At 39.0% G+C, this 27,945-nt stretch overlaps 1 protein-coding gene and 1 long non-coding RNA gene across 11 annotated transcripts in view; both read right to left on the reverse strand.

The window, feature by feature from the left end:
* The window catches only part of Dnm3 (dynamin 3), a 492,945-nt gene that overhangs the window by 164,212 nt on the left and 300,788 nt on the right, over nucleotides 1-27,945 (reverse strand). The gene's annotated exons all lie outside the window — the stretch shown is intronic.
* The window catches only part of LOC125360267, a 28,312-nt gene continuing 12,666 nt past the window's right edge, over nucleotides 12,300-27,945 (reverse strand). The window contains exons 2-3 of the long non-coding RNA XR_007212673.1: nucleotides 15,473-15,476; nucleotides 12,300-12,462 (exon numbers count right to left, since the gene is read on the reverse strand). This is a non-coding gene — a long non-coding RNA (uncharacterized LOC125360267). The remainder of the gene's footprint in view (nucleotides 12,463-15,472; nucleotides 15,477-27,945) is intronic.

Genomic DNA, 27,945 nt, shown 5'->3' on the forward strand with positions numbered 1-27,945 from the left:
TGGCTGCCATGCTCCAAGCACAGCTGGTGGTCTGCAGCTTGCACACGTCCCTGCGAAGAAACAGCTTGGACAGGGAGAAAGAGCTGCAATAGTCCCTCCATCAATCCTAACCATAACTCCCAGCCTGCCCACTGCTTTCTGGAGGCAAGGGTGAGATAAATACACACAGAGAGAACAGAATATTACATGTATACACACAAATAGAACAGGGTAAAAGAATCTGTGGAAGGGAGAAACAGGACACACACACACACACACACACACACACACACACACACACACACACTTAGAACAAGACAGGATAAAGCAAGCTGTAGAGAGAAGAAAAGGAACAAGGAAGGGAAATGAAGTGGTCCATCACTGGGGAGGGATTAAAGCTACCCAGAGCCAGATCTCTTCCTGTGCATGCTTGGGTGGCCCCACCTCTCATGAGGGATAGTGCAGAGAGGAAATGACACATAGATTGAGTTAATATGCAAGAGGCTCACACAGCCTCCAACCACTCACATACTTCTCTCTCTATAAAGCTGACAATTCATGCATTTTAGAGGGTCTGAGGAGTCCATGAAATCACATAGAATGCTAAACAGTCAGGAACTCCTGAATTTCAGCCTTTCCTTGAAGGGAATTTTATTATCCATCATCTCTATACTCAGACACACAGTAAAGTGCTCTCTTTTCAACAAACAACAGTTAAGCATTTACACTTGTAAGCTATTGAATCAGCAGCGGGAAATGGCAAGGTAACTACCTGGCCAGTAGGTAAAAACACACAGATCATGAACAGTAACATTCCAGGAGGCATGTCAGTCAGGGGCTTGAACTCAGGGCGGGCCTCGGTGCTGTCCCTGAGTTCTTTTGCTCAAGGCTAGCACTCTACCACTTTGAGCCACAAGGCCACTTCCAGTTTTTGAGTGGTTAATTGGAGATAAGATTCTCCTGGGGACTTTTTTGCCCAGACTGGCTTCAGACTGGGACCCTCAGATCTCAGCCTCCTTAGTAGCTTGGATTACAGGCAAAGCCACAGGCACCTGGCTATAGTATGGCTTCTTATTCAAAGAAGATATATTATAGATCCAGGGGAGTGAAAGTGGGCCACAGCCAACAGAGGAGAGAAAGTGACTCTAGGCTGAGAGGCATGCAGGTTCCTCCTGCTCCCTCCCACACTGGTATGGAAGAGACTAGGGAAGGTACTTGAGAATAAGCTCTGAATGAAATATAAAAATAAATATACTGTGATTAAAATTCCATCTATTTTTATGACAGAGATGTTGTTCGTGTTTAAAATGGTGAGCGGCTCCAGACTAGGAATGTAAACTGGAAAAAAATTGTTCTCTAAAACTCTTCAATATAGGCAGCATTGGTATTCTGCTGATTCCAAAGCAAGATAGGCTGGGACAGTAATGATACTGCCACCACCTTGTTCTAACATTCTCTCTCTGCTACATTCTGAAAGGAATCTTCTTTGCCTCCCTTTGTTCTGTATTGCCAACTGGCTCTAAGCACCATTAGTAGAGTCTGTGTATTTACCTCTGTGGCTACACAGATCTATGCATACATTCATAGGCACTTAATTTGCACTGTTACAGGATGTTATAGCTTCTAGGCTTTGCCACGTGTATAATTATTGCTGTGATATACTCACATCTCTTAGAGAATCAATTGTTACTAATAATTTCCCCAAGATCATATGTGTACAGTTCATCTGGATCCTTTAGTCCTTCCATCTACTAAGGGATCAAGATGTTCAAGAGCTTTAGCAATCTGATATGGGGAAAATCCTTAGCCTGAATTTCCCTAAAGTTATCTACCTAAGTAATAGACTGCTCTAAGGATGGACTTGAAAACCCCAAGGGCTTCTCCAAGTTTTAAATAAAGCAAGTTCAATGCAGTGCTTCTCCAACACATCATCCTATGAGTCCTGGAATCTGTACATTCTTGTGAGAGTTACAAAGAAATTTTGTGTTAGTATTTAATGAAATTAGTATAATGGATTTTCAGAATTGTCTGTGGGACCATGTTATACACGAAACACTGCCATTTAGTTTTTGTGCCTGCGTTTGCATTTGCACCAAGTAGTGGTCATTTATTTAGAGTGTAGTCATAAATGGAACAGAGAGAAAGAAAAAGAGAGAGAGAGAGAGATCAGTACATCAGTTATGTCCTTTCCTCCAAATGAAAATTCAGTACTCTAGTGAGAAGTACTGTATTCTAAGAGGAGAAATCTGCAGAGGTTAGAGACCAGAGTCATCAGTCTAGAGAACCTAGCACCCAGACCACATTTCCGTTGATTAGCGAATTCTGTAACCTAAACGAACATCACATCTCAAGGATTATTGTCAATCTGCTCAAGTTTATCAGCAATATGCTTCTGCTTGAATTTCAACTGTTATTTTGGCATGCATTTTTAATGTACCAATTTAGCATATGGTGTTTCTAAGTTTGGGAGATCTGTAAAATAAATCAATTTTCTGTTCTTACATATTTAAATAATAAGAAAAAAAATGGTTCTGTATTCCAAATTAATGCAGACTCATCTTTAAGAGTGGGGTTGCCTACACAGTATTGGTAAAAATGTGGAATGGTGTATGTAGCCACTGTGGAAAGCAGTGTTTGTTTCCTCCAAAGATTAATAAATAAAATAAGATTCTCACTTTTAAAAAGTGAGGTTGTACAATATCCAAGTTAAAGAAACACTGGTTTAGGAAAAGTATATTTCAAATTCTCCTAAAAGGTCTGATGCATTCGAAATAGGAACAAAACAAATGGCCTTGACTTATAAGTGGGAGTAAAGTTTTAGAAATTGCTTGAGTTTATAACAGTCCTCAGCAAGACCAAGAAGGAATGGCGGATCTGGCTCTCAGCCTGGGAGGCCCTCAGCACTAAGCAGACACGGGGTGTCCTGTGGGAGGCTGTGTTCCTGCTTATGCTCCAATTTCACCATATGGGAAGCAGTGATAATAACACCTAACCTCCGTCCTTTACTTGAAGAAAGAAAACAAATAAACCTAGCTTTATGGGAACAAAGAGGCACTAGTTGTAATAGCATTTTCATCTTTTCAGGGAGAAAAAGTACTGTTTAAATGAGGGGTTCTTGAAACAATCTCAATGGCATTGGTCTAATTCATAATGACATGTATAATTGAACCTGCATTTAATTTTTTGCTGCAAATTATCTGCTTTCTTTAAGAAGCTAGGTTGGTAAAATACTAAGTTGATGTGGCTCAAAAATAAAGCTGTGGGAGAATTAGAGATATGGAGGTTTAACACACAACAAAGTTGGACCCTCCATGAAAGAAAGAATAAGGGAAACAGAGGAAAAGAAGGGAAAACTTTGGCCATAAAATGTACCCAGGTAAGAAAAGATGCATCACATTCACAAATCCTCAAGAAGTAAATCGCCAGGAACATTAGGGAAGTGAGGTACTGCCCATGTTCATATCAGACTTCCAAATGACATGGGGAAAGGTTAGGACATTGAGGGCCACACCAACAAAACTCCAAGGCAGCCCAAAGAAGATGAACAATGTAGTGTCTACTTTTGTCCCACTTTAGAGAGAAGGAGGAGGAATTAGGAGAAGATGAGGAAGGGGTAGTAGTAAACAGGACAGAAGGAGGAAAAAGAGAACATGTTGTTCTTCCTCTATTTGCTCCTCCTTCCCTCACTCTATGCTTAAGTATTTAGTAGAAAATTCAAAATTAAATGTAACCATTTTTATTGAATTACAGCTCAGTATGAATCCTAATCATTATATAAAGTGGTGAATCTCATATTGTGTTTATTTTGAAATACCCATGTTAACAAGTAATAGCATTTGTTCAAAATAAAACTAACATAGTTAGAATTATATTGTCTTCTTGGAAATCCTATCTTTCCCCTCAACTCCCAATTCTTCAAAGAAATGTTGCAACTCTTTACTTTTGTAGGTTCACCTAGGACATATTCCTTGACAGGAGACATAGCATGACTCATTGAAAAAGATAACTTGGCTATTCCTCACCAAACAGGAAGGAGAGTGGTGGGTTCTTCCTGCTAAGATTATAATTAAGACTTACTTAAATTTGGGGATGGGTTTTAAATAGAGCAGTGGTTGACAAACTTCAGTCCTGACGATTATATCTGGACTTGGCTTATGATTTTGTGGTCCCAACATCTAAGAGTTGTTTTTATCTTCTTAATAGATTATATAAAGAAGGTGAAGGAGAAAGAAGAAAGGAGTGAAGAGTTGGAGAAAGAGAAAAGGAGGCAATAGCAGGATAAAACATCGAAGAAAGCCAAGGAAGAAAAAAGGAAGAGGAGGAAAAAGGAACAAGAGAAAGAAGAGGAAAATAGAAATAGAGGAGGAGGAACACAACAAGGAAAGGAAACAGTACCTGGTCTGTAAACCCTAAAGTACTATTTGTCCCTTACAGAAAGGGCTGTCAGTCTCTGACATGGAATCAGCAAAAGGGAAAGGGAGGAAGGAAAAGTCCTATGTATTTGCTTGAGTGACTGACAGATGGTATGGCCTCTTCCTTATCCCAGCCAGGCACAGCTTTTTGTACTCAATTCACTGCATACATATTTACATATTCATCCATCGGTCTCCTGGGAAATGATCTTTTTATACCCAAGTAGCTCCTGTTTTTTTCTTTATACTCACAGAATCCAATTATGTACAAGACATATGATCCATGACTACTGAATAACATCAACTTATTCATGAAAAAAATCACTGTATTTTTGAGAGTTAATAAATTAATTTCACACCATGTCTGCTCCTCACTACAACCAGATATGCTGGTATTACAGTAAGCCTCAATTATAAATTGCCATTTCGAGAAAATGTGTTTTATGTTGATATTCTTGTGCAGAAAACTACATGTAAGCATCTTATTTTGCCTTACATGAACTGAAATCCATATTTTTGAGAGAGTATTTAGAAAGTAAACAATGCAAAAGGAAGTCATGATGGTAAAACATGGTAGAGATTAAGAGAGACAGAAAATCAAGGACTTGTATTCTAGAGCAGCTAGTTCAGTAGGATGTAGAGGAGAAAAATGAAAGTACCATAAAGTGGACTTCTGGGGTTCCAACTAATAGGATCCAACTAGTAGGATCTATGACCAAGATGATGAAGGTTGTGGAACTAGTAGACTGGTTTTTGATTAAGAAAGTTTTGGGGTGAACTAATGCAACAATGATACTCATTAGACACAATGTTGAAAATAAACTATACAACTTGTGGGGGAGGGAGTCAGGAGAGAGAAAACAAGGGAAGAAGTATAAAAATGATAAAAAAAAAATTAAAAAAGAAAATTTTGTGTGTATATCTACACACACACACACACACACACATATTCACACACACGTTATGTTGGCTCCACATATAGAATTTGGATTTTGAAGGTGTAACTGTGTCTTCATACAATGGTATTTAGGGGCAAAAGATTACATGAGTTCAGAGAGTATGTGTGAGAGACAGAGGAAGAGCAAGTCTAGGCTACTCTAATAAATAAAGGTGCAAGCAAAGAAGAAAAACTAGAAAAAAGACGGTGGAAGGAGAGAGGAGAGAGAGAGACAGCAAGACACAGAGAGAGAGAGAGAGAGAGAGAGAGAGAGAGAGGGAGAGAGAGAGAGAGAGAACAGGAATATGTTATAGAAACCAAGAAGAGAATGAGTTATCTGAGGAGAAGATCAGGATATTCACTACATTTGAGAAATGTAGTAAGATATAGATAAAAAATAACTACTGCATGTGCCAATTTACAGGAAACTGATCACCAATCAGAAGCCGCCTTTTGGTGAGTGATGGGAACAGAAGCATAACTGGAGCAAACTAGATAGGGTTAAAGACAAGTAAGCACGTTCAGAAATACTATAGCTGTGGCAGGAGACATGCCCCATGGATACTTGAACCCTCAACCTGGAATAATGAAAATGAAACTACATGTAAGAAAGAACTTTCACTTAACAGAACAGTCTAGCTTTTAAAAACACTTCTTTCACACATATTCATCCTTCTTTTCAAATGACATTTGTCCTATATGGTAGTGGGATGGAGTGGCTAAACATGACACTTCTTTAAAGTCAACAGAGTACCAGGATTCTACTCCAAACCATCAGCTTCTTGAAACAATACACAAACTTATGAAATACAGCTATACAGTAGCATGAAAGGAAGAAGCCACAGCTCTAGTGAACACTAGTCTAGTTTATACTCGGTGTACCATATTCCCATGAGCAGGTTCTAGGTGAGGAAGAGAGGAAGAGCCTTAGTGGCCTTTCAGTAGTGGTATCCTAGGCATGGTTTCATCTGTCACATCCACTGTTTGATCCAGTGGAGAAAACCCTTGTTTGGAGATGTGTCCTGAGAGCAGTGGTTTTGTGTGTAAAACTGTCTGTACACATAAGCCTAGCTCATTCTCAGGAGAGAACACAGAGTTCCCAGAACACAGACCATCTAACACCAACATAGTAGTGTGATCACCAAAGTTTCAGGTTAAACAAGAACTGAGAATTTTAACTTCCCTTGTGAATTAAAAGCACAACAAAACAACAATAAATCCTTCAGTACCACTGGAGAAGAAGCTTTGAGCAAGGGCAAAAGCAAAGCACAAGAGTTTCTATTACCTTAGATAAGAAGCAGCAGCAGCAGAAGATGGGAAAGGTGTGGCACTTACAGCTTCAGCAGCAAAAGAAGCAACACATTCTCCTTACCAGGGTATTTGTGTGAAGAAACTACAAGTTCTAGGATCCAGAGGGGGGGGGCAGTATGTGTGTATTGCAATAATCAGTTTTATTATAATATGCATATACAAATTGATTAAGGATACAGGGTTGTTTGGTTCTAGAGATTAAGCCAAGGCTCTGTACCTGCTAGCTACATGCTCTACCACAGAGTTATATCCAAGACCATGATATAGTTATTATACCATACCATGAACTCAATTATTTTCTCCTAATTTTTAAAGGTTTAAGTAGCTGTAAAAAGAATGTCAGCGTGTCAATTTAAGATCATCTCTAAAACTTAGTAATCATTTGAGATTTTAAATTCCAAAAATGGCTCTTGAAGTTAGAAACTACAGACCACATACACATAAGTCAGTGGGGGGAAGAGTTAACTGAAGAGTTAGCTGCACACCTATAATCTAAGCTATTCAAGAGACTAAGATCTAGAGGATTGTGGTTCAAAACCAACTCAGGCAGAAAGTCCATGAGTCTGCCTCTTCAAAATAAGCAGTAAAAGCTGGGCTATGGCTCAAGTGGTAGGGTACTAGCTGAGAAAGCAAGCCAAGGAACTGTGAGGCTCTGAGTTCACAGGTATTGGAAATAGAAACCCTGCTTCATCTGGGCTTACTTTTGAGTGCTCACGTGCCTCCTATGATAGGAGCTTAGAATATGTACAAGTAATCGCTAATGATGATACAGACAGGTACACATCCATCTGCTACTTAATTGCCATTTGGTTGTGCAGTCTGTCAGATTACACTGTTTCAGAACAAATGTTTCAGTTTGTTTTGCATCTATGTCACCTACTAAATAATAAGACACTCGAGAGTGAAATATTTCTGGTTGTAGATTTCTGAACATAATATGTCTCCTTGGTTTGTTGGTTGAATGAGAATCTGGCATAATCATTGTTTGAGTTAAGAGTTTTTCTTATCCTCAGGGAGTCTGAATACACAGAGACTACCCAGCTGTGTTTCTTCTTCTTAGGTAAGAAATGCTAAAAAGTCTACCTCACTGGATAATTTATTGCAAAATAAATTACCAAACTGGGTTCCATGGAAACTGCACATATATAGGTGAGGTGTTATTTTGGAATCATTGTTATAAGATTCTGAGGTACAGCTGGAATGTGGCAAAAGAAGTTTCTGGTGACAACTTTTGATGGAATTTTAAAAAATGCATTGGATACAGAACATGGGATTGTTCTCAAATCAATTGTTAAGTGGATAAGGATATTCACTAAGAAATATTTGGAAATGAACTCAACAAAAAGTGAATAATGGGAGCTGGGGATATGGCCTAGAGGCAAGAGAGCTTGCCTCGCATACATGAAGCCCTGGGTTCAATTCCCCAGCACCACATATATAGAAAACAGCCAGAAGTGGCGCCGTGGCTCAAATGGCAGAGTGCTAACCTTGAGCAAAAAGAAGCCAGGGACAGTGCTCAGGGCCTGAGTCCAAGGCCCGGGACTGGCAAAAAAAAAAAAAAAAGTAAATAATGCTCACCTGGGTAAACTCATTCTGACAGGTAACCAACCAATACACACACACACACACACACACACACACACACACACACACACTCTTGCCTTGTGAGTGATTTGTGTGTGTGTGTGTATGTGTGGTTCAGTTGTTTGTAAACCTTTATTTTTCTAAGTTCCCTACAAAAACTAAGATGAAACATGGTTGTTAGAATTGTCTGTTGACATGCTTCTAATATGGTAATGCATTTTACATAAAAATATGGTACCATACTAGGAAAAAGGCTATGGAATTAGGCCAGAAAAATATGGATACATATATATATATATCATAATAGTTGCGAGGTAAAAGAAGGTATCAAAACACTTAATAAGTTCAGGGGCTGGGGATATGGCCTAGTGGCAAGAGTGCTTGCCTCATATACATGAGGCCCTGAGTCCAAGCCCCAGGACTGGCCAAAAAAAAAAAAAAAAAAAAACACTTAAGTTCAGAAGGCCCGTTTGCTCACATAGGCTGACACGGGAAACAAGGAAAAACAAAGTCTAGGTGAGTTGAAGGAGCCATAACCAAAGGCAGTAACAAGGAGCAATAGGAGAATATTGGATTAGACAGCAGACAATCCATTCAGTGCCCTGGTTCTCCTGCTGGCCAGTTTGGAGGTGTGGCCTGTATCTTGTGCTCTCTCAGAACCTGTTTATTCCTGTAAGAAATGAGAGTGCAATTCAGGCCCTTGGTTTCAAATTGTGATCTTCAATGTCCCAAGATTTCTCTGGATGCTCTAACATGGCCACCCTGGAAGGAAATGGGGAGCCTAAGGCAAAAGGGCTGGTCCCCAGGTTCCCACCCAACTTTATTCAAAACAACCTCACTTGTATTTATTTTATGAAATGGGATTTCATAGGAGCTTTTGATTGAATAAAGGGTTTGAATAAAGGGTTCTAATGCTTCAAAATAAACATGAAGAGGAAAAAAAATGTCTGAAAACCACAAACTGAGCTGATGTCTGGGGTTACCTTATAACTTTAAGTTCTTGTTTTGAAATTAATCTATGGCTCACAATGTATGTGAATAAGCAAAGAAAATGCAGTTTTCCCTGAAGAGAATTTCCAAGTCACTGCACATCAATCATGAAGAGTCTCAGTTGCTAGCATGTGGCAAGCTGACTATTATATTTTTTCGGTTGTTTCCTTCGGGTTAATTTACCATCTGCCTCATCTTCATCAAAACATTAATTTCAGCTTAATCCTCTTTCTTCTTCTCTGGTGGTAAAGAGACCTGGCTTGAAACTAAACGGAGGATAGTTATACTTTCCTATGTGAGGTGGTTTCTATTTGATTACCATGGAATTCTAAAACATTAAAATGAATGCAGAGATTTAGCCCTTTTTTGAGACCCCAATCCAACGTACCAAAATGCATTAAATATAGTGAGATTTTTGCCATGAGCAAGGGATCCTGCAAGGTGTGTCTGCTGCACAAAACGTAGCAAGACTTTGCTAACAAGGATGTCTACTCTCCAGCAAGAAGTGAAATTAAGTCTATGTTGGTCCAAAGGACAGATGGATATCACTGGTCGAAAGGGAGGCCAGAAAACCTTTGAGGGTCTTTCAAGTTGGGGAGTGTTTGGTAGGCAAAAGTTAAGAGGCTAAGAAGCTTGGATTTCATTCACTGAGGAACAAAGCAGTTGGGGAACATGTACACTTCATGAAAGTTACGCCAACATTAACATATTATGCAAACAGAAGACAGCATAGGTGGAAAGCTCAAGTGCTAGCTGCTCCGATACTCCAGATAAAAAGTAATGAAACGGCTGATGTTGGTGGGGATTATCAAGGAACTGATGGATGGGAGCTACATCTCCAGCTGGAGGTCATTCCAAAACCAAAGAGAACAGGCAGAAAGCACACAGAAGAGCAGGGAGCAAGCTGCTACCATAGTAAAGGAAGCCAAAGGTAGCCTGGTCTAAGATGGTTGTTGAGTAGGAAGAGGAAAAAGTATGCCTTTGAAAGCTATGCAGAAGGCCAAACTAAATAGTATTGAGTAATTAGATGGCCCTGGAGTAATGTTCTTTGAGATAGGAAATGGCCGATGAAGAAGAGTCTTGCATTCAGAGTAAGCCATGTATTTCATTTGGATTAATTTGAGTCTGAGATATTCAAGAGGAGATGTAGTAATGGAAAAAAAAAGAGTTGCTCATTGAAATGTTTTTGAAGATATGATATTCTGAGAGGAAAATCAGGTTTCAATGAATGCAAAGAAGTAGAAGGACTAAATGGTAAATATTACAGGCTCTATGGGGATTTTTGCATATACAGAATGGGTTCATAATGGGCCTGCAGATGTATCTAGAAAAAGGCTGCAATTTAAGTGAGACAAGTTGATTGGTTTTGCTTATAATTAGACAGAAAAAGAAACTGATACCTAATACAAAAGAACAGGGAATGTAAATACATCCTTTCCCTAGATTTTGTTTGTGTACTAGTTTTCAATGAATGACCAAGTTACGTCTCTTTTGGAATTTTCTCTTCATCACATGTTTGAATGTTTAGAACTCTGTTCATGTTCTATTTAGTTCAAGTGGTTGTATGTTGGTTCTTTGGCGCCATCGTCAATAATAAAATCCAACAAAGCAAACCCCTAAATATGGTTTTGTTTTTCTCTTGTTAAACATATCTGATTCTTGGCCCAAACCAAAAGATCCAATTCTTCCTTTTTATGTGGGAGACAAGTGCAAGTGACTGCCCACCACCAACAATGACCTCACTCACTCACTCACTCGACTCCTGTCCTCTCTCTACACTCCTCTGTTCGGCCTCCTGCCTCCTTGTTCTTTTCTGTCACTTATAGGCATTGCCCTTGATATACACTGCCTTTAGTATGCCAATGATTCTTTCATCAACTTATTGCTATTTTCTTCTTCCCATGGGCAAAGCCTGGTATCCAGTATCCCAAGTGATTTTTAAGATTAGGCAAATTTGAAAAAAAAAATCAAAACTAAGTAGGCAAGGCTTTTTTAGGCCAAAAAAAAATAAGTGAGGTCTCATTCTTTCTAATGGAGGAATAGGACTCCACTGTGTATATATACTACATATTCTTAATCCATTCATCTATCAAGGGGCATCTGGGTTGGTTCTATATATTAGCTATGGTAAATAATGCTGCAATGGACATGATTGTACTGGTAACTTTAGTATGGCCTTGTTTGTGATCATTTTGGTAAATGTCCAGAAGGCAATGCCTCATTCATGAGGAAATGGAAAGACCTGGAAAAATTTATATTAAGTGAAGTAAGCCAAACCCAAAGAAAAGTAGGTTGCATGGTTTCTCTCATTTGTAAGAGCTAGCATATGTCTATGATATTCTTAACAAAGGCTCTCAACAATCCAACTGCTTAATACAAAGGATCATATATAATGAAGTATATCAACATGAATTCCAAGATATGGAAAAAAGAGGGTTTTATTGTATCCTGTATGTACTTTTTTAATGTTTTTCATTTCTCTTAAATTTCTGTACCTCATGTCTGGTATACAAGATTATTTGACCAGGGGAATGGAAAGGGAAACACAGAACAGCAGGTGAACAGATGAACTAACCCAATGATGACATTCACTTGACACTAGGCTGGCTATCAACCTTACAACAAGGGGTGAGGGGAGTTGGGAGCAGTGAGCAGGAGAGAATGAAGGATGGGGCAACAGTGTGTAAAAATAAAAACAAATGTAATCATTACCTTACTTATATAACTGCAACCCCCCTGCTCATCACCTGTTCAATAAGTATTTTTAAAAAGTGATGTCTTATTCTCAAAGGATAAGCCACATGTGGTGGCACATGCTTATAGTAACCCCAGCTATATGGAAGGCATGGGCAACAAAATGAGTCTGAAGCCAGCCCAGGAAAACAGCAGGAGAGCCTATCTGGAAAATAACTAAAACAAACAAACAAAAAGACTGGAGGTATGTCAAGTTCAAAACCCCAGTACTAGAAAAAAATCATTACATTTCTGACTTTGAGTTTATCCATTCCTACTTCAATAATATACCCAAGTCAGCCAAGAATCCCCCAGGTACTTAATGATTAACAAACATCAGTGGGGTCCTACTATGTAATAAAGTCTATTTCATGCATTGAACAAAACCTGCCAAGTCCCTGCCCTCAGTTTGCTTTCTAGTGGTGGATACAAATAATAAAGGAGATACATTATTTTTCTTGGAATATTAGAGAGTGAAAAATAAGTATAAGATGGGGTATGTGAGTCAATGACAGTCTTAGGTGGTGTGTGTGGGTGCGCACGCACGCGTGCACGTGCACACAACTTAAAAAGAAAAGACAAAACATCTCACAAGAAGGCTATTGACTTAAAAAAAGACAAGGAGATGAGCTTTATGAGATATCTGAAAGAAAAACATTACTAGACACAGAAATCACAGTCAATATTTAACTAGGGATTGCGGAGTGAGTAAACATGTAGGAATTTTTTTCCCAAAGAAATTTCTGCTCTTAGAGAATCCCTTCCCTTTTATTAATAGTACTGTGATTACTATGTGCTTTAACTAGCTATTCAGGAATCTAAGAGCAGAATGATCATGGTTCCAGGCCAGCCTGGGCAGAAAAGTTCGTGAGATTCTATCTCAGAAATAACTGGCAAGCTGGGCGCTGGTAGCTCATGAATGCAACCTTAGCTACTCAGGAGGCTGAGATCTGAGGATCACAGTTTGACGCCACCTTGGACAGGAAAGTCCATAAGACTCTTACCTCCATCAACCACCAAAAAGCTGGAAGTAGAGCTGCGGCTCAAGTGGTAGAGCACTGCCCTTGAGCAAAAAAGCTGAGGGGCAGTGCCCAGGCCCTGAGTTCAATTGCCCCAGGACAAGTACACATATGCAGATGCATGTTCTCACACACAACAGGGATATAAGTATGGTCCAAGTGGTTGAGTGCCAGTCTAGCAAGTGGCAAGGCCTTGATTTCAAATCCTAATACTGCCACAGAAAAGGGATATTTTACATATAGATCAGAAATCTTACTGGCTACTTTCTTATATAAATGTTTCCTGATACTTGGGTATATAGTGTAAACAATTCCCATAATAATATTTTTTTTACGAATACTGCCACTACCTCTGTTGTATCTGTAAAGGAGAATTAAAGTGAGTGGCACAGGAAAAAGCCAATGAAAGGTAACATGCCATGATCTATTTGATTTTTGCATGATCCAAACTCTTCCTGAACCTTAGTCCGTTCTGCTAAGTCATCACGATATTTTCAACAGCCCACCAATTCTGAGATTGAATGCTCTATGCATCTCAAAATGAAACGTTTCATTTTCTTACTCTCAATGGTACTACACTGCTAACTCACAAAGGAAGCACTCATTATTAACATCAACTAATGGGATCTCTACTTGCCCACTGCAACTGCTTGACAGTGACTCCTTCAGTACAATATCCCCTCACACTTCAGACCCCCCGCTCCACCTGGTCATTCCATCTAGTCCCACTTGGATGCACAGCTTTCCTTCCCATCTTATTTGGTAATGCGATCCCTGTTTCCTCTACCATTTAATCTTCCCTGAGACGCACTGCTGTTTCTCACATCTGTTGCTTTCCCATCTGCCTCTGTGAGCTAAGATAAAGACAAAGTTTTCCAGAAATCCAAGGCTCATCTGTCAACTCACTTCCCCTGCCACCTGTCAGAGGCCTTACCACCCCTCCCATGTGTGCTCTAGCCGTACACTGAAGTGAAGCATGCATTGTTGAGTTCTCTTTGAAGAGTTTTTCTCCACCCTAACTTTCTATACTGTATTTACTCACACTGTATCTGCTTAGTCCCCACTGAAGTAATTTTGCCTAAGGCTCCTATGCCATATCTGCTCTATCAAATGTCTGATATCTCCAGAAACTTCTGTATAGTCCTAAATATCAAAAGTTCAATATATAACCCACAAGTTTAAAGATGCTACAGCTGTTGCAGCTGCTGAGACGGGTATGAAAAAGACAATGATGTCACCATGTTTGTGCATGCCCTTAAAATATTTAGGCTAGATTAGAGCAAGGAATTCTGATTGGGGAATCCACTTGAAGACCATCTGTGAACTTAGCTCATCCTCCTTTATGATCCTGGTCATATTTACTTAATCCATATATTTTTACTTACAATCTAGAAAAGGTTAACTTTTTTTTTTTTTTGCCAGTCCTGGGCCTTGGACTCAGGGCCTGAGCACTGTCCCTGGCTTTTTTTTTTTTTTCTTTTTTTGCTCAAGGCTAGCACTCTGCCACTTGAGCCACAGCACCACTTCTGGCCATTTTCTATATAAGTGGTGCTGGGGAATCGAACCCAGGGCTTTATGTATACGAGGCAAGCACTCTTGCCATATCCCCAGCCCGAAAAGGTTAACTTTTAACTAAGTTTCTTTAAAATATTGCCATTCATGTATATTTTCTTATAGTCACCATGTTTAAAGTAAAATTCAGACATCATTTTTCTTATGAAAAAAAATATACCTTAGGGCAGGCACTGATGGCTCATACCTGTAATCCTAGCTATTCAGGAGCCTGAGGTCTGAGGATCCTGGTTTGAAGCCTGCCCTAGTAGACAAATTCGAGAGACTTATATTGAAATAACCAGCAAAAATCCAGAAGTGGTTCAACTGATAGAGCAGCAGACTTCAGCAAGAAATGCCAAGCAATGGCCTGACTTCAAGGCCCAGTTCTGGTATTCGTGTACACACACACACACAAACACACACACACACACGCACACACACACAGACGTTGAATATTTAGAAATAATTTGGTAGAAAACATGAGGATAAAATGAATAAGAACACAACAATAAGAGGAAGTAAGAAGAAAAATGAACTATAAAGCCCTAATCTACCTGGCAACTTACCTCTAATAGGAAGGACAACTGGCCCATTTAAAATCTATTTATTCCATTGAATATTCTCTGACTTTTACATGATAGGAGCTACTACCAGTGGCCTGTAAATATCTCTAGGGTAAGGACTAAGCACACAAAGTTGGTAGCCCCCAAGCACATCAGCACATGAATTCCCTGAACCATTCTGGTTCTGGATCCCTGAAAGTAGCTCCTTCATTGACCTCCTGTTTGATTCAATACATAGCCAAAGTGGAATCTCCCAGGCTCAGGAAGAGCTCTCTACCTCTCCACATTTTGGAGGACAGTGATGACACTGAAGAGTGACATATGAGGGGTTTGGAGAAAATCAGAGCATCCTAAGCAGCACTATGAGTCATAGTGCTGTTGCTGTGTAACTCTACTTAGAATATTGCCATTCTAAGTAATATCCCATTTCCATTATAATAAGTAACTCGAGTTGTGCAACTTCAGTTACAAAAGGGAAATGTTTGTGGAGCTTGGAAATAATCTAGTGGGGAGAAAACCCAGACATTACACTTTGCTAGTAGTGATATGAAAACTTAGTGTTACCACTGCCCCGCAAACTCATGGCAGAAGTTAAATTCTAAATATGCATCCAATTACAAAGGGAAAGTATCTAGGTGGGAAACTTAGATGATCTTGATCTTGAAGTTAGAACATACTTAAAAGTACAGGTACACTCAACAAATTCTTTGTGTAGCTGAACCTCAGGATTAAAAAGATTTATGAGCCAGAGGTGGGGTGGCTCACACCTGTAATCCTAGCTACTCAGGAGGCTGAGGTTTGAGGATCAAGGTTCAAAGCCAACCTTGAGACTCTTACCTCCAAATTAACCACTAGAAAACTAGAAGTGGCCCTGTTGCTCAAGTGATAGAGCATGTTAGCCTTGAGCAGAGAGAGGCTCAAGGACAGAACCCAGGCCCAGAGGTTTAAGCCCCAGGACCAGCAAAAATAAAAACTTAAATTAAAAATGCACACACACACAATAGATGATAGATAGATAGACAGACAGACAGATATAGACACAGATATAGATATGTAGGAGAAAGAGAAAAGGAAATGCAAAGGGAAAAAGGGAAGACAAGGGGAAAAGGAAAAGGGAAAGGAAGGAATAAACTATATGTGAGCTTCCACTCCTACCCCATTCTTCTCTGCATTTACTCTAAAGAAGATTAGGTGATCATGAAGGTAAAAATTAAAAAAGAATTTGATATTGCCCAATTCTATTCATCGTAACAGAAATATTAGAAGGAATCAATGGGCTTTCCCTGCCCAATTTAGCCTTGAGTAGCTCTGGGTAACTTTTTGAATTAAGACACCAACAAGTAGTTTTGGGTTTCAGAAGCAATCCTGGTGAAGTAAAGCTTTTGTCTGCCCATGACTTTCCATCCAGAACAAATGAGGAAATCCAGGTTTCCTGGCTTGGGCTTCTTTTTTTTTTTTTTTTTAATGGAAGGGGATTTTTGTCAGGGACAAGTGGCTCATTGCCTATAGTTAATGCTTCATGTAATCACTCTTGCAGCAGATCATGTCTGAGATAAAGTCACCGATAAGGAAGTCCAAGTACTCCAATTTTACACAAGTTTCTCTAAACATTTTAAGAGATAAATTGTGTAAATTACACATGACATTCCATGGGAATTATACCTCAGAATGGAGAAGCCACTCTGGAATAAGACTTTCTGGTAGGTTGAGAAACAATCTTGGAAACAGTCATAAATTCTACACCTATTTTATAACTAACTGCCTACATTTTTTTGGTTGTACTTAAGTTGTCTTATGATTCTGATTTCACTGACAGAGTTTTTGGAAAGTAAATGTCTGCAGGTTTGTGCTTCCTGACCCTGTTCCCTTCCTTTGTTAAAAAAAAAAAAACAAACATTAAGTATAAATCATCAATTGGCTCAGAAGGTATTATAGAGAAAAGAGCTCAAGGTTTTAATCATGAGCTATTTTGTTAATGCTAGTACAAGTCAGAAAGTGAGCTACAAGGCATGAATCTTCCACAGTGACTCTCCAGCTACATTTCCAACAAGGCAGTCACTTGGCTCAGTCTTGAAAGCAGTTACAGTGATTGACTTAGTCCCACTTCACAGGAGGCCAAGTACTGAGTCCTACCAGTAGATATATACAATTTGAGAGGAAATTTACAGTTTCCCCCGTTCTTTAAAATGTTGCATTGTTTTTGTTGTGACTCTAACACATTTGGTTATTTAATTCATTCTTTAATCTTCCAGATTTTTCTCTGAGATGATTAAGTATTCCTGCTTTTCAACTATGGGATTGCTCCTTAATCTAAGAGATTCAGTTTATGTCCTTCTTTTGTTTTGTTTTGTTTTGTTTTTTGCCAGTCTTGGGGCTTGAACTCAGGGCCTGACCACTGTCCTTGGCTTCTTTTTGCTCAAGGCTAGCACTCTGCCACTTGAGCCACAGCGCCACTTCTGGCTTTTTCTATGTATGTGGTACTGAGGAATTGAACCCAGGGCTTCATGTATACAATACGAGCACTTTACCACTAGGTCATATTCCCAACCCCCAGAGTTTGTGTCCTTCTGTTTGGACCACTGAACATTCAGAAATCACTCTTCCCAGAAAGCATTCCTCTTTTGATAGAAAAATGTCAAGATGAACTCTATGAGTACATGTACTACCTTTTCCCCATTTTTGCAACACTGGAATTTGAACTTGGGGTCTCATGCTTGGCATGCTGGTGCTCTATCACCTGAGCCATGCCTATACCCTGTTTTCCAACTGGTTATTTCTGAAGTAGGGTCTTGTTTCCCACCTGGGCGGGTGCCTGAGCAGTGATGTATTTACTCGAGGCTTCCTGCTGGGATCAGAGTCACACATTCTACCACTAAATTATAGTCTCTTAGACTTTTCTGCCTACTCTGGTCTAGAACCATGATTCTGTGAACCTCAGCATGCTATATAGCTTGGGATGTCAAGTGTCTGCCACAGTGGCTAGCTTTCAGCTGAGAACTAATATCACAAATGTTTCTGCCAGGGCAGGCCTTGAATCAAAGTCCTTGTAATCTCAGGCTTTCATGTAGCTAGAATTATAGACATGTGCCTGTTTTACACCTTGGGTTTTTTTTTTGTTGTTGTTGTTGTTTTAAGCATTATTGCTGCTTTATTTATTTTCTTTTATATATATTTTTTATTATCAAACTGATTTACAGAGAGGTTACAGTTTCATTCATTAGGCATTGGATACATTTCTTGTACTGTTTGTTACCTTGTAACCAAGAATTTAAGTTTGAGCTCCAAAGAGAAGTCATCAGATGCATCTCTCCAGAGAGTATTTTTATTTTATGTGTCCTAAAAGGCAAGAGAGTTCAAGTTTCTATTCAAAAATTCCAGTAGATGAAATCCCTGGCCAAGAGTAAGATTATATATAAATATATACTTCATACATATACATATATCAGCATATTATGTGTGTGTGCACTATTACAGTAAGAATCAATAATGAACCATTTCACTAGTGAATCTTTAGGAGGTAAGGCCAATTATTTGGACACCTTATGTCACAGATCTTCTATGTTTTGTTTTCTATTTGGTCTTTTCTCTGGCCAAAAGGCTTTCAACTAGCAGCTAGAAAAACAAAGGAAGAAAAATCTCATTTCAAGTGCATTGATTTTATGCATTCTCTTGTTATTACTAAAAATAAGGCCTTATTTTAAAATAATCAGTATTAATTTATTTGGAGATCTCTGTACCTATTCTGTTATTCATTTGCTTTTTAATTTATATCCCAGTGTCTTGCCAGCCTTTTCTTTCTCTTTTCAGGATACTAACTATAGTGTATACAATAATCAATGATGCTAAGATTCTGAAATGCTCTGAACTTACTACAGACAGATTAAAGCTCTAGCTTTAATCATAGATATATGATTACTGTATTCCAACTCTTTCTGTGTGTATGAGGAATTGTAAGATATGTATATATATACATACATATAAGTATATAAATTATTATACAATTGATTAGAAAAAATTATATACTTGATGACTAGAAAAATACTCTGAGTTATTTTTAGAGTACTACCGTGGTAACTTTAGTTTTAAAATGATTTATCAAGCAGTTACACAGTAGGAAGGACCCAGCATCCGAAAGAACTTTCCACCTAAAGGAAAAGAACTGAATATGCTTTACAGTAGACTCTGGTCATACCAAACAAGGATGGTTGTCCTTGTTAAACCTGTTGCTGTTGTTGTTGTTGCAGTTGTTTTAAACTTTAAAATTGTGCTTCCAGGGGCTGGGGATATAGCCTAGTGGCAAGAGTGCCTGCCTCGGATACACGAGGCCCTAGGTTTGATTCCCCAGCACCACATACACAGAAAACGGCCAGAAGCGGCGCTGTGGCTCAAGTGGCAGAGTGCTAGCCTTGAGCGGGAAGAAGCCAGTGACAGTGCTCAGGCCCTGAGTCCAAGGCCCAGGACTGGCCAAAAAAAAAAAAAAAATTGTGCTTACAAAATAATTTTCATAGGAATTTAATTTTTTTTGTTGCCAACATGCTCTCCTGGACAACAACTTTCTAATTGTTCTGTAAATAGTTTTAATGTTTTATTGATGTATTCAAAAACATTTCCATGTAAGCATCACAAATACCAAGACCAGAACAACCCAAAAATGCCCCATATCTCCTTCTGGTGCCTTATTCTAGTTTACCACGTCTGAGCAATTTCTACATAGCTGCTTCTGATGGTAATCAGGGCAGACTGGCCTACTGTTTCTACTTCTCGCCTGAAGTACAGATGATTTGTGTGCAGAGTTTCCCTGTCTTAATGGTGATGGAGTAAAGGCTGCTCTCTTGTCACTCAGGGGGAGGTCAGTGGAAGGGACATCATGTACTGGAAAGAAAGAACATTGGAGTTGGATAGCTTCAAATCCACATTTTCTCCAAGAAGCTCTTTGACCTCTTTCATCTATGAAAAAAGATGGCTGACTATATGGTCTTTAATACTGAAATGTCATGGTTGTAAATGGGAGAGGACATTGGGGCACAGGTGAGGAAAGAGCAAGTAAGAAGGCCAGGAGGCATGCTTTCTCTCCTCTAGGACTGACTCAACCAGGAGACTCCTAGTATTGATCTCTCCTAGTTCTGTTTCATAGTCAGGTGCTCAGTATGAGTTAGAATTATGTGATCTTTCTTGCTAATAAAAGAACATCAGCTTTTGAATATAAGGGCATAAGTGCATTTTTTTCATCTTTTGAGACCCTTGAGGTAATATAAAGTAGAAGGCTTAGGCTCCTTAAATGGTAGGTTATGTCATCCAGTGGAAATCTCTGTGCTATATTGTGAGACTTTATACCAGGTATACACATAACTCATAAAATGTTCAAGAAACATAATGCTCATGTATCATGAGATAATTTCTGAGGGAAGCTTCATTCAAAGATAAGGAATAGGTTAATTTTTCTGCAATGCCATTTCTACCACATGAAATATGTCCAGGGACCACAGAGCAGTAGAAGATAAATACACATCAGTTTCTATTTAACAGCCTCAGAATCTCTGGCAATTGGCTAATGCCACTGTGTCAGCAATGCATCCTCTGACCCCCTTCTCCATCCTAATCAATACCACTCTGCTAAGGCAGACAAATGAACATTCACAAAGCCCCAGCTCCATTTATTTCCCCTCTCTCCTCTTCTCTCCTTTCTCCTATCTCTTCTACTTCTCTCTGTACCTGTATTAGGGTTTGAACTCAAGGCCTGGGCATTGTCCATTAGATTATTTTTTGCTCAAGACTGGTGCTCTACCACTTGAACCAAAGCTCCACTCCTGGCTTTTTGGTGTTTAATTGGAGTCAAGAGTCTCTGGACTGGCTTTGAATTGTGATTATCAGATCTCGAACCCCTGAGTACCTACGATTATAGGTATGATTCACTGATGCTCAGTCCTAGCTTTTGTTTTTTTAGGAAGCATGATATAATTTAATAAGGTAATAGCAAAGAGAGTGGCATTAAAAGTCTTCAGTTCATTTTGTTTTGAGTGTAACAGCACATGCTAAAATGGTAAGTTGTTGGTATAGGTGTTTTATTGACTATTTTTAATTTTTATTAATTTATTTGTTGTCAAAGTAAGTATTGCTGTTTCATTGGATCACCTTTTACTCTTTGTCTCGCCATTTTGATGTTCCTCTTCCCTTCCCTAGCTCAGATACATATATACAATACCCAGGGTACCAAAATCAAATACAGGGTCAACAGAGGTAAAGCCATAGGGAAGAAAGATAAAAGAAAAAGGCATAACATCACATGGTACTTTGAAAATAACAACAACAATAAACCACGATTTTCATAACCTAGAAATTATTTTCCTTAGCATCATCTTATGTGTTCATATGTACGTACCAGTTTTTGTTGTTGTTGCTTTTCAACTTCTACCTGCTCTGTGAAAACCATTCCTTTCTTACTTATTCTCTAACCATGCATCAGTTTCTGCAACAGAATATCTACATAGAAACTCAGATTTTAGAGATCAATATACAATGTTTGTTACATATTCTTATACTCAGATTTTCCTTTTCCACCCATCTAACCATCACTTAAAAAATGTCTTAAAGAAGACATCATATATCAAAGTCAGAGTGATAACCTCCTCCAGTGCCATTCAGTCCACAGGAGATAGTTAAGGATGTAATAAAACATAAGAAAAACATATTCTAGTTGCCTGCTCTGTAGAAATGGGAAAAGAATCCTTTCAGACAGTAATCAATTTCACTGCGGTGGAGACTTCTGCAAAATACATTAAGAAGTTCACGCCTGTGGCAACGGTCACTGCACATATTTTGGAATGGCTCCCAGACTATAAGACTTTTTCCAGACATTCAGTGGGGACTTCAGTATGACAGAGATCCTTCTCTGGGCCTTAAAAAAATTGTAGAAGGAAAACTTTTGAAGGTTAAGTTTCAGCTGGATTTTGTTTCTTAGACAGTCGAGTTGCCTAAGTTGTGGAAAATACCCGTAATTATGGAATGATGGTAATCAGAAAAGTTCTTCCTTCTCTCTATTTTCCCCTCAAGAACTAATTAAATTAATCAAGTATCTATTGAACAATAATGCTATTTTCCTGCCTGAATGCTTCTATGTGTGGGTAGGTTCGATTCCTGACACAGAAAGCACCAAAAGAAGTTGATGCTAATAGTTCCTTAAGGTTTGTTTTGTTTTGTTTTGTTTTGACAGTCCTGGGGCTTGAAATCTGGGCCTGAGCATCGTCCCTGGATTCTTTTTTGTTCAAGGCTAGCACTCTACCACTTGAGCCACAGTGCCACTTCCGGCTTTTTCTATATATGTAGTGCTGAGGAATCAAACCCAGACTTCATGTATTCGAGGTGAGCCACTAGGCCATATTCCCAGCCCAGTTCCTTAATTTTTTAAAACAATCAAATGGATCACTTTTTTATTTTATTACTTTTTATCTCTAAGTAGTTGTACAAAGGAGTCACCACTCGATGAATTAATATATCTCACCACCTACTAAAATCTGTTTTATTAGAATGGCAATCTGAAGTCCATTTACAAGTTATAGTGTGAGGAAGGGGTATGGCTGAAATCCCTGCAGGTAAAATGTGCTCCTAACTGTTTCCCTTTCCATCCTGTTCAGCTCTAAACACTTCCCTTACACGTGGCTTTTGCTGTGGTAAAGATAAAATCTGAGTGTACACACTGACACACAGTTCAATCTTCAAGGACATGGGAATGCCTGGTGCAGAGCCCTCGGTTCTGTACACATAGGCCATCTCTTTCTTCTCAATCAAAGGCCCAACTTGCTATTTGGTGGCATTTGCCTTCTATAAATCTAATTTATCCTACAAATGAGAAACACAACAGAGGAAAGAAAAGGTTTCCTTTGTCTTTTGTCTCATATTATGCCTTGATTCCCTTTATAGTCTTTCTGATTCGCTCGAGTATAATTTTATAAATTATTGTTCTCCCGTTGGCTTCTTATTCCCTTTTTGCTTTTCAGGCATCTTAAGTTGTATCCCAGCTCCCCGCTACTACCCACCCTGTGCAGCTCCTGCAATTAGAAACTGTGCTTCTTAGACTCCATTATTCACCCCTAGTCCCTTCCTACAAGGGATGAAAGTTAATCACTTTTCAGGAAGGAAGGCAAATGTCATTGTCTTTCTAATCCTAGTTCCAAAATTTCTTTGTATAGAGCCTAAGGGAAAGAAAGACACATTCTTCCCTCTATATTTTACATAATTTATTATATATAGTTTATATAACACACATAATACACATAATTTATTTGATGTCATTTCCAAGGAAATGAAATTTAGGAAAAGTACTAATTTAGGAATCTGAAGAGTTGGATTATGCCTCAGACTTTGCCACTTAACACTGGCCAGCACTCAGTTTTCTCATCTGGCAAGTAGGAATAATTTCTGCCTTCACTAGCTAATTAAATGAAATACTTAATGGAAAAGCAGTTCTAAGTTCACAGCAGTGAAGACGCTGTAACCAGTGGTACTTGGCACACAGTGAGGCCCACAGCAGTCCACTGTCAGCCATGGGTCCCTGCTTCATGACTGCAATGACTTGCAGACAACCACAGTCCGAAAAAATTAAATGGGAAATTCCAGAAACAAGCATTTCCTAAGTTTGAACCTGCCCAATCTTCTGAATCGTGTGGTGCAAGCTTGCATTACTCATCTCCATCCTATCCTGCCAGATGTGGACCATTGCTCCATCCCTCATGTCCATGCCATGTATGCTAACTGCCTGTGGATCATGTGGGTGTCCTTGTGGTCATCACATCATCTGCTTGTGTACATAGTGCCTGTGCTCACATCACAGCCCCGCTGCCATTCAACTACTGCTCACTACACTAGCACTGTGTCATCTCACATCATCACTGGAACAAGAGAGATAAGTACACTACCCAAAGCTACATTGAGAGAAACCACAGATGCAGACTCTTAATAGAGCATATGGTTGAGATTGTTTTGTTTCATTATACTTCTTCCTAATTTCTTATTGTGCCTACTTTAGAAATTAAATTATTATATTATGCATGTATGTATGTATGTATGTATGTATATGAGTAAACAGTAAATTTGGGGTTTGGTACTATAAACAGTTTCAGGCATCCATTGGGAGACTTAGAATACAGCCATTGTAGATAAGTCTGGCTACTATACAAGTGTTAACTATTAAAATGTCAAATAGCTAACTAATAATGAAGCAGTGTCAGATGCATTCCAAAGGATATACCATACCATTTTTGAAACTTTTATTTTTTAATTCAATTTTTTATTTTTTAGCAATACTAAGCTTTGCACTCAGAGCCTCATACTTGAGTTATGGTCCCAAGCCCTTTTTGCTTTCTTTTGTTTTTCAGATAAGGTCTCATGCATTTGCCCATGATGACCTTGGGCCATGATCCTGCTACCTCTGTTTCCTGAGTAGCTGAGATTACAGAAGTGAACCACTGTGCTCAGCGTTTTTTGTTTTTGTTTTTGTTTTTGGCGGGGGAGGAGGGGGAGTAAGGTCTCATTAGCATTTTTTGCCTAAACTGGCTTGAAACTGAACTGTCTTCACTCCACCTCCCAGTAGCTGGGATTACAAGTATGGGACACCACACCTAGCCCATAACTTGAAACCATTTTTAAGCAATAATTATATAAGTCTACTTTGCTGCTTAAAGCAAAGACACCATTATTTATTTCCCATGGCACAGGGAGAGGCTGGAATTTCTGGAGTGTTTGGAGTATTCTGCGATGCAGCTTGGAGTTGCCTGAGCTGTACTATTCTTTGTATCCTAGGAAACTCATGTGAAGGTTTGAAGGTGGTTGAGCTGAAGTGCAGAGACAGGTTCTTTATGATAAGATTGGGTATTAGTGCCTTTCTCTCAGGACTAAGCTAGTTACTCTGATAGTGACATCTTTTGTCTCTTTCCCATGTACCTGCTCCCCTTTATGCCTTCTGCCATGCTTTGAAGCCCTTCTTCAAAAGCTGAACAGATGCTGGCATTGCACACCAGCCTAAAGAACCATGAACCAGGGCTGGGAATATGGCCTAGTGCCAAGAGTGCTTGCCTCGCATACATGAAGCCCAGGGTTCAATTCCCCAGCACCACATATATAGAAAACGGCCAGAAGTGGTGCTGTGGCTCAAGTGGCAGAGTGCTAGCCTTGAGCAAAAAGAAGCCAGGGACAGTGCTCAGGCCCTGAGTCCAAGGCCCAGGACTGGCAAAAAAAAAAAAAAAAAAAGAACCATGAACCAGTATAAACCTCTGCTATTCATCCCTCACCCAGTACTTGGCATTTTTTATATAGCACCATTAGCATACTAAGAAAAGATGAAATATTTTCTAGAAGCTGGAGCTATGGATTCACATGCACTGAGACAAGGAAGTCATGCCACATACAGCAATTATCTAGCTCAAAGAAGGACACATTAATTGATGATACTCATAAGACGATCTCTGCAGTCCAAGTCTGCAATCATAAAATATATTCTTAAGAACAAAGAAGCAAATGAAAATGACCCACTTATGGGGCTGGGGATATAGCCTAGTGGCAAGAGTGCCTGCCTCGGATACACGAGGCCCTAGGTTCGATTCCCCAGCACCACATATACAGAAAATGGCCAGAAGCGGCGCTGTAGCTCAAGTGGCAGAGTGCTAGCCTTGAGCGGGAAGAAGCCAGGGACAGTGCTCAGGCCCTGAGTCCAAGGCCCAGGACTGGCCAAAAAAAAAAAAAAAAGAAAGAAAATGACCCACTTAGATCCCATATTTCAGATCAGAGCCAATGAAGTGGAATCAATCCAAATACCTTTTTTCTACTCATCTACTATCTTATTCACACATCTAATATGCTAGGTTGAAGGCCGAATTTATGTCTTATATATATATTTGTATCCTGAGCACAGAAAAGTGCTATATAAATATTTCCTGGACACATAGAAAGAATAGAAGTTTAAGGTGCATTGTATTAATAAACTGCTTTGTTAAATGGCAACTCGTATACACAAGTATGTAAAGATAATTTTTTATAAAACTAAAGTTTTTGAAGCCAAGTGCCAGTGGCTCATTCCTGTAATCCTAGCTATTCAGGAAGCTGAGAGAAGAGAATTGAGGTTCAAAGCCAGCCTGGGGAGGAAAGGTCATGATACTCTTATCTCCAATTAACCTCCAGAAAATCAGAAGTGGTGCTGTGTCTAAAAGTGGTTGAGCACTAGCCTTGAGCAAAGGAGCTCAGGGCAGAGCCCAGGCCCTGAGTTAAACTTACCAAAACAAAAACAAAAAATTCTTTGATACATAAAAATATATTTTATATAAAATCTTGTGTAGCAATAATTATGATATAAATTGATAAGTTCAAATTTGATTTATTTAATTCAAATAAAAATGAAATTATTTAATTTGAAACTAAAGAGCCAATGACATCTTTAGTTATGGTGGAGTAACCCAAAATGACATTTGGACATATGTATCAAACTTTGAACTGCAAAGTTATAAGACAATTAGGCATTACTTCCTGGACAAAGGAATTTTGGTGTGATCGGCATTGAGGGGATAGCAGCATTTCCTAACACAGTACAGGACCCCTAAACAATGTTACTATCTCCTAATGCTTGTGAAGACAGTAATTATTCCCCTTCTGATTGCGTGGTAGGCTTAAAAACCTGTATATTAATGACATTATACGTCAGTTGCATATATTTTATGCAAGGGTCTAAGACGGCAACAACAACAAAAACCCTACCTATCAGTTTTCCATTTCAAAACAAATTAATGAAAGGTATTGCCCTGAGAGGTTTCCTCAGTCACTTACTGGTACAAAAGAAAGGTGGTACATAAGGACCTTGTCTGAATGTACCAGAGCACTGCACACTGCTAATGTCCTTCCTCCAGACAGTGAAACCTTAGCATGCAGAAGGACATAAATACTTTGGAATCTAACTATGGAAGAGTATCACAGTCATTTCTTTGTAGAGCTCTAAGGATGAAGAACATAAATGTCCCCTCCACACAAGTCGAAAAATGGTAAACTCACAGGCTGTCATACTACTTCAAATACATCAATGAATTTTATGTCTGTTAAGAAGTGCCAACAGTTTTATTCATGGTATAACAAGGGAAATCAAGAAACAAACTGGTTAGGGAGCCTTGCAAATATCATATACTACATAAATAACCCAGTTAGCAGTCAAACACATCCACCTATACATTATGCTACAAAGACTTGCAACTAAAGAGTTACCAACTCATAGAAAATACTACTATCATACAATGCTAAAACTAAACATATTGAAGGCACATACTAATGTTCCTATAATATATGTGTGTATATATAAACACACCCTGTTGTAAAAAAGCAAACTTCATAAACTGTAGAGAAGGAAGAAATTTGGATAAATAATGTTCTAAATCTTTTGAGGAACAACATTAAGAGTCCACTTCACAAAGAAATCTGGTTGTTTGCTCTAATCTCACAAATCTCAAAAATAGATTCATATAGTGTTAAACACATGCAATATGTCTGGGATCAGATATTGTATAAACAACTTGGCGGTTGCTGCTAACACGTTATTCCCTAATAACCTGCTTGGGCAGCTCAACAACCAAACCCGCTCCACGACCCGATCTTGTCAGCGCAATGTTTATGCTTCAGTCTCTCCAACCAGAAGAGCTTGAACACATCAATGAAATGCAACACCCGAGTTTCAGCGGATGTAGCACTGGAGGACTCTACAAGTAATGTAAACATCAGGTCTGGAGAAAGCAGCCTGTGGCTCATCCTTTGGGGGAACACAGGGTCCCTTAGTTACACAATAGCAGTTAGCAGATCAGAGCAGAGATTAAAGGGACTCTTTAGCTCCTTCTTTG

The sequence above is a fragment of the Perognathus longimembris genome, chromosome 11 (genome assembly GCF_023159225.1).
Source record: "Perognathus longimembris pacificus isolate PPM17 chromosome 11, ASM2315922v1, whole genome shotgun sequence".
Lineage (NCBI taxonomy): Eukaryota > Metazoa > Chordata > Mammalia > Rodentia > Heteromyidae > Perognathus > Perognathus longimembris.